The sequence below is a fragment of the Bacillus rossius genome, unplaced genomic scaffold (assembly GCF_032445375.1).
Source record: "Bacillus rossius redtenbacheri isolate Brsri unplaced genomic scaffold, Brsri_v3 Brsri_v3_scf866, whole genome shotgun sequence".
Classification (NCBI taxonomy): Eukaryota; Metazoa; Arthropoda; class Insecta; order Phasmatodea; family Bacillidae; genus Bacillus; species Bacillus rossius.
Window position 1 is genome coordinate 4,798 of NW_026963103.1, and position 7,703 is coordinate 12,500.

The following is a 7,703-nucleotide window of genomic DNA, read 5'->3' on the forward strand; positions in this document are numbered from 1 at the left end:
CAATTGTAAAATGTCTCGGCGACGGAAGGCACCACTACCCGGCATATTTACGCCCCTCGGACTCCGTGCGCCAGCCTGTAATAGCGAATCGGGACTTAGAAAAAAAATTCGAGCAGGGAGCCAGAACATTTTCCCGGCGATCGAGGCCTCCGCGGCCGAGGAATTTGTCATTGGTGATTTTGCATGTTAAATTAACATGTGTATTAACACAGGCTTGGAGAAGCAAGCCTGCGGGACTCTGCAATACATTGAGCGGGCAGCCAGAAAATTCTGGCGGCGACCGAGGCCTCCGCGGCCGGGGAAATAATCCTCTGTAATTTTACATGTTAAATTAACATGTGTATTAACACAGGCTTGGAGAAGCAAGCCTGCGGGACTCTGCAATACATTGAGCGGGGAGCCAGAAATTTCTGGCGGCGACCGAGGCCTCTGCGGCCGGGATAATAATCCTTGGTAATTTTACATGTTAAATTAACATGTGTATTAACACAGGCTGGGAGAACTAGGCATTCTGGACTTTGAAAAATTTCGAGCAGGGGCCGGAGAAATTCTCCCGGCGACCGAGGCCTCCGCGGCCGGGAGAACTCTCGGCGCTCGGGCTCCGCGTCTACCCATGGGGAGCGGGCAGCCAGAAAATTCTGGCGGCGACCGAGGCCTCCGCGGCCGAGGAAAAGGTCATTGGTAATATTACATGTTAAATTAACATGTGTATTAACACATGCTGGGAGAAGCAGGCATTCTGGACTTTGAAAAATTTCGAGCAGGGGCCGGAGAAATTCTCCCGGCGACCGAGGCCTCCGCGGCCGGGAGAACTCTCGGCGCTTGGGCAGCGCGTCTACCCATGGGGAGCGGGCAGCCAGAAAATTCTGGCGGTGACCGAGGCCTCCGCGGCCGAGGAAATGGTCCTTGGTGATTTTACATGTTAAATTAACATGTGTATTAACACAGGCTGGGAGAAGCAGGCATTCTGGACTTAGAAAAATTTCGAGCAGGGGCCGTTGAAATTCTCCCGGCGACCGAGGCCTCCGCGGCCGGGAGAACTCTCGGCGCTCGGGCTCCGCGTGTACACGCGTCAAGGCCCATTTTGGGTTATATAGGGTGTAGTGGTGTCTCTGGAGGGAAAAAATACACGGTAAATATTGCAGCCAGAGCCTATGGCAATCTGTTGGCGACCGAGGCCTCCACACCCCGGCAAATTTTCGGCTCTCGGACTGTGTGTATTCCACTGGAGACAGGCCTGCGGGACTGTGCAGTATATTGAGCGGGGAGCCAGGAAAATCTCCCGGCGACCGAGGCCTCCGCGGCCGAGGAAATGGTAATTGGTGGTTTTGCATGTAAAATTAACATGTGTATTAACACAAGCTGGGATGAGAGGAATTTGGCGGCGACCGAGGCCTCCTCACCCCGGCAAAATATCAGCTACCGGGCTCTGCATATTCCTACAGAAGCAGGCCTGCAGGACTCTGCAATATATTGAGCGGGAACCAGAAAATTCTGGCGGCGACCGAGGCCTCCGCGGCCGAGGAAAATTGTCATTGGTGGTTTGCATGTAAAATTAACATGTGTATTAACACAAGCTGTGACCAGAGGAATTTGGCGGCGACCGGGGCCTCCACACCCCGGCAAAATATCAGCTACCGGGCTCTGCTTATTCACATTCAAGCAGGCATTAGGGACTCTGAAAAGTTTCGGGCGGGGAGCCAGAAAATTCTCCCGGCCACAGAGCCCTCCCTCCCGAGAGTCTGTGTAAATGCCTGTTATACAGGCCCCATGAATTCCAGCCTTATAGGTTATTTTAAGTCTCCGTTCGTGGTTGTTCGTAAACAACTGCGATTCGGGATTTTGACCTATTTCCTATGATCATGTTCCCGGAAGTTAGCCAGCCTCTTTCAGTCAAAATCTCATATTTTGGGTACCTTTGTGAACCCATCGATAGGCCCATTTTGGGTATATTAGGGGGACATGCAATCGGGAAAAATTGGAATTATTTGCAATATGGAAAGAATATGTACATAAATGAAAAGGGAGTCCCCCCGAGTTTTCTCGCCCTATATATATTGCAAAAATATCCAATTAATTATTGTGGAACCTGTAGCACCTTTCTATGAAGCAGAATTAACATTACAGAACGGTTTGAATGCTACCACCTCAGTTTCTCTACAATGCATTGGATTTCAAAGAGGTGAATTACTGTGGATGGTACTGTTGTATGGCTAACAAATCGTCTGGGAAACAATGCAGAATTAAATTAAGAAGGTTGTATGTTTTCTGTTACATGGTGGAGGTGCCCTCTAGTACACAGTAAAATGTTTTGTGGACTGCAGCTCCTTGAGGAATTAATTCAGTATGGGTCTTGTAGTGGTCTGAAAGTGGATGATGAAAAAGAATGTATAATGGTATTCAGAGCACCTCGCGGTGAAGCGGACATGCTACCTCAAAATGCTTGATTGATTCATGCCCAGTTCCCCCAAGAAGCGGTACATTGAAAAAATTGATTTACTTTGTGGATGATACTAGCAAATACTATCCGCTGGGGGAAGTAAGCAGAAATTTGGTGGTCGTATGTTTGTTACATGGTAGAGGTGCTTTCTAGTACACAATGAAATGCTTGGTGTACCGCTGCTCCTTGAAGAATTAATTCCATATGGGTCTAGCCGTGGTCTTAACTGTGAACACGAAGAACTATCTAAAGTGGCCTATCTGTCTGAACTGCAATACACAAGCTGCGAGCCAATGCTATACCTTTCTCAGGTAACGAGCTCTTGTGCGGCGATTCGATTGGATGCGAAATGGTGGGGAACGCGTGTCCGGTCGTCTTAACCAAGTAATGGTTCCCCTCTGTTAACAATGAAATGTTTGATGGATCGCAGCTCCCTGAGAGACAAGTTTCAAAGGGGTTAGTCGCGGTCTTCAATCCTGGCCAAGGTGCAGTCACCATCTATAAGAGATACCTGCTTTACTGAAGGGTAGCAAGAGTTCCCTTGCCCGCATGTTGCTCCGTGGGGGTATATCAGTATAAAGGTAGAAGAAGCCATGATCGGAGCTTCGGTGGATGAGATTGGCGGAGAAGACATGTTCTTGTCTATCTGGTAGATCAGGGGGGTGGCAGCTGATCCGGAGAAAGCAAGCGGACTCCCGATGTTCCGTCGACTCCCAATGTACACTTGAAACATGCACATTTGGGTGGCGAGGGGGCGTTGTGGCCATCCGAAAACATGTCTTCATCTCTCTTATTGGTGGACCGCTGCTCCTTGAAGAATTAATTCCATATGGGTCTAGTCTTGGTGATAACTGTGAACACTAAGAACTATCTAAAGTGGCCTATCTGTCTGAACTGCAATACACTAGCTGCGAGCCAATGCTATACCTTTCTTAGGTAACGAGCTCTTGTGCGGCAATTCGATTGGATGCGAAATGGTGGGGAACGCGTGTCCTATCGTCTTAACCAAGTAATGGTTCCCCTCTGTTAACAATGAAATGTTTGATGGATCGCAGCTCCCTGAGAGACAAGTTTCAAAGGGGTTAGTCGCGGTCTTCAATCCTGGCCAAGGTGCAGTCACCATCTATAAGAGATACCTGCTTTACTGAAGGGTAGCAAGAGTTCCCTTGCCCGCATGTTGCTCCGTGGGGGTATATCAGTATAAAGGTAGAAGAAGCCATGATCGGAGCTTCGGTGGATGAGATTGGTGGAGAAGACATGTTCTTGTCTATCTGGTAGATCAGGGGGGTGGCAGCTGATCCGGAGAAAGCAAGCGGACTCCCGATGTTCCGTCGACTCCCAATGTACACTTAAAACATGCACATTTGGGTGGCGAGGGGGCGTTGTGGCCATCCGAAAACATGTCTTCATCTCTCTTATTGGTGGACCGCTGCTCCTTGAAGAATTAAATCCATATGGGTCTAGTCTTGGTGATAACTGTGAACACTAAGAACTATCTAAAGTGGCCTATCTGTCTGAACTGCAATACACTAGCTGCGAGCCAATGCTATACCTTTCTCAGGTAACGAGCTCTTGTGCGGCAATTCGATTGGATGCGAAATGGTGGGGAACGCGTGTCCTATCGTCTTAACCAAGTAATGGTTCCCCTCTGTTAACAATGAAATGTTTGATGGATCGCAGCTCCCTGAGAGACAAGTTTCAAAGGGGTTAGTCGCGGTCTTCAGCCCTGGCCAAAGGTGTTTAGAAATGAATACTTTTCGGACCAGTGGGCAAATTAGTTCACAGCGAGCCCACGGGCCAACGGTCTGCTCCCGCAGTGGGCCGCGCCCGAATGTGGGCACCGATCATATAATTTGAAATCCACTCGCCAAGTACCATGCGAGTTTCTAAGAGCGCGATATATTCGCCAGTGAAAGCCTTGGAAGTTTGGCCTCGCCTACTCCCTAGGAAAATTAATTAGAGATGGAAGGAAAGACTTTGCAATTGCAAAGCGGGTGTCGATATTGGGAAGTCGCCCCCGTACTTGTTGATACAGAAGGAAAAAAAAATGTACATCATAAGATTCGGACCCGGTGCTCTGCGGACCCGGGAGGTTCCTCCGAACGAAAAAAAAAGCTGCTAGCAGCTCCCTGGTTGATCCTGCCAGTAGTCATATGCTTGTCTCAAAGATTAAGCCATGCATGTCTAAGTGCAAGCCAAAATAAGGTGAAACCGCGAATGGCTCATTAAATCAGTTATGGTTCCTTAGATCGTACCACATGACTTGGATAACTGTGGTAATTCTAGAGCTAATACATGCTGAACTGAGTCCCGACCAGAAATGGGAGGGATGCTTTTATTAGATCAAAACCAATCGGCGTGGCTCGTCTGCGTCCGTTTGCTTTGGTGACTCTGGATAACTTTGTGCTGATCGCACGGTCTCCGTACCGGCGACGCATCTTTCAAATGTCTGCCTTATCAACTGTCGATGGTAGGTTCTGCGCCTACCATGGTTGTAACGGGTAACGGGGAATCAGGGTTCGATTCCGGAGAGGGAGCCTGAGAAACGGCTACCACATCCAAGGAAGGCAGCAGGCGCGCAAATTACCCACTCCCGGCACGGGGAGGTAGTGACGAAAAATAACGATACGGGACTCATCCGAGGCCCCGTAATCGGAATGAGAACACTTTAAACCCTTTAACGAGTATCCATTGGAGGGCAAGTCTGGTGCCAGCAGCCGCGGTAATTCCAGCTCCAATAGCGTATATTAAAGTTGTTGCGGTTAAAAAGCTCGTAGTTGGACTTGTGTCCCACGCTGTCGGTTCACCGTTCGTCGGTGTCTAACTGGCATGCCCGTGCGGACGTCCTGCCGGTGGATGCGGTCGGCCGCGGCAAGCCCCTTCCCTCGGGCGTTCGCCCCTCCTCTCGTAACCTCTTCGCGGAGGCCGGGTTGGATGCGGGTGTTTCGTCCCGGGGTGCATGCTTGGGCCCCGCGCGTCGGCGGTCCGATGCAATCCTACCGCGGTGCTCTTCACCGAGTGTCGAGGTGGGCCGGCACGTTTACTTTGAACAAATTAGAGTGCTCAAAGCAGGCAGTGTTTCGCCTGAATATTGTGTGCATGGAATAATGGAATAGGACCTCGGTTCTATTTTGTTGGTTTTCGGAACCCGAGGTAATGATTAACAGGGACAAACGGGGGCATTCGTATTGCGACGTTAGAGGTGAAATTCTTGGATCGTCGCAAGACGAACCTAAGCGAAAGCATTTGCCATGTGTGTTTTCATTAATCAAGAACGAAAGTTAGAGGTTCGAAGGCGATCAGATACCGCCCTAGTTCTAACCATAAACGATGCCAGCTAGCGATCCGCCGAAGTTCCTCCGATGACTCGGCGGGCAGCTTCCGGGAAACCAAAGCTTTTGGGTTCCGGGGGAAGTATGGTTGCAAAGCTGAAACTTAAAGGAATTGACGGAAGGGCACCACCAGGAGTGGAGCCTGCGGCTTAATTTGACTCAACACGGGAAACCTCACCAGGCCCGGACACCGGAAGGATTGACAGATTGAGAGCTCTTTCTTGATTCGGTGGGTGGTGGTGCATGGCCGTTCTTAGTTGGTGGAGCGATTTGTCTGGTTAATTCCGATAACGAACGAGACTCTGGCCTGCTAACTAGTCGCTTCCGGTATCCCTTCGTGCTACCGGCGACAAATGATCTTCTTAGAGGGACAGGCGGCTTCTAGCCGCACGAGATTGAGCAATAACAGGTCTGTGATGCCCTTAGATGTTCTGGGCCGCACGCGCGCTACACTGAAGGAATCAGCGTGTCCTCCTAGCCCGAAAGGGCCGGGTAACCCGTTGAACCTCCTTCGTGCTAGGGATTGGGGCTTGCAATTGTACCCCATGAACGAGGAATTCCCAGTAAGCGCGAGTCATAAGCTCGCGTTGATTACGTCCCTGCCCTTTGTACACACCGCCCGTCGCTACTACCGATTGAATGATTTAGTGAGGTCTTCAGACCGGTGCGCGACGGCTCTTCGCGAGCCGCTGATGTTGCTGGAAAGATGACCAAACTTGATCATTTAGAGGAAGTAAAAGTCGTAACAAGGTTTCCGTAGGTGAACCTGCGGAAGGATCATTAACGGCCATGGAGAAAATGAGGCTGGATCACATTTGAACGGAAGGTGGCCTCTGGCCTTGCGCCCTATGACCCGATAGGTCCCGACTCTCCATTGCCTGGAAATCCTTACATTGGAATCGAGGCGGATTTCTAAGGCAGTGGAGGCGACCCTGCTAGGTTGCCAGGGACCGAGGAACAAGGGTGTGGCCTGGTGGTCCAATGTGGATCTTTTCTTGTGCCTTCGCATCATCGGTGGCACAAAAAAAAATATGTATGGATGTTGGTCGTGGCGCCCTGAGAATTATATTCTACGGGGCAGGTCACAGCCATGAGAAAATAAAAAAGTGAAATAACGCACTTCTGGCTGGAACAAAAAATTGACAATAAAGGGAAAGCCTGAGTGTCGGAGAAATGTTGTCAGTCCACTGGTGATGAGCTGGTAGAAGGATTATCCTTGCTGAAGGAACCAAACCGTCTGCGGGAGATCGTGACGGGGCTTGACCATGGTCTTAGGCGACGAGGGAGCAAATGCTAGCTTTGCCAACCCTTGTTTGTAAGACTGTGCTTGCCAATGGTTTTTTTTTCTGTAGTGAGAACTCGCAGATTTCCTGTGGGCGGCAGGTTACTGCGTAGTGCATGTCGGTCGTGGCCCCCTGAGAATTATATTCTACGGGGCAGGTCACAGCCATAAGATGAAGTTGTGAAAGAATGCACTACTGGATTGATGTCTTGATAACAATGTGATAGGCCTTGCGGGAAACCGCGAGGCCTGAGAAAAAAATATTCTGACAACCCTGAACGGTGGATCACTTGGCTCGTGGGTCGATGAAGGGCGCTGCAAACTGCGCGTCGTCGTGTGAACTGCAGGACACATGAACATCGACATTTTGAACGCACATTGCGGTCCATGGGATTCCATTCCCGGACCACACCCGTCTGAGGGTCCAATTCTCTATAAAACAAAGAAGTGTTCTTTTCAAAAGAATCTCCTGAGTGTGGAAACACTTCTGCCATCATTGGTTTACTGAGGCAGAGCTTGTAGACATCCCTGGATTGTCTCGCCCGCGCCAAAAATTGACCAGCAGGTGCGGTGTGTCTCCCGCTCATTGTGAGAGTTCGCGGATGCCAGTCTGCGTCTCTTTAAAACTGAGAGAGGATGTGAAGTTATT

The 7,703-nt window shown here is 50.0% G+C and overlaps 2 non-coding genes across 2 annotated transcripts; both read left to right on the plus strand.

The window, feature by feature from the left end:
- The first annotated feature begins 4,566 nt into the window (after positions 1-4,566).
- Positions 4,567-6,555, plus strand: LOC134545768 (small subunit ribosomal RNA). Its single transcript, XR_010078770.1, has one exon. It is a non-coding gene; the product is annotated as a small subunit ribosomal RNA (ribosomal RNA).
- A 769-nt stretch (positions 6,556-7,324) lies between these two features.
- Positions 7,325-7,480, plus strand: LOC134545767 (5.8S ribosomal RNA). The gene has a single exon (XR_010078769.1). It is a non-coding gene; the product is annotated as a 5.8S ribosomal RNA (ribosomal RNA).
- The last annotated feature ends 223 nt before the right edge of the window (positions 7,481-7,703 follow it).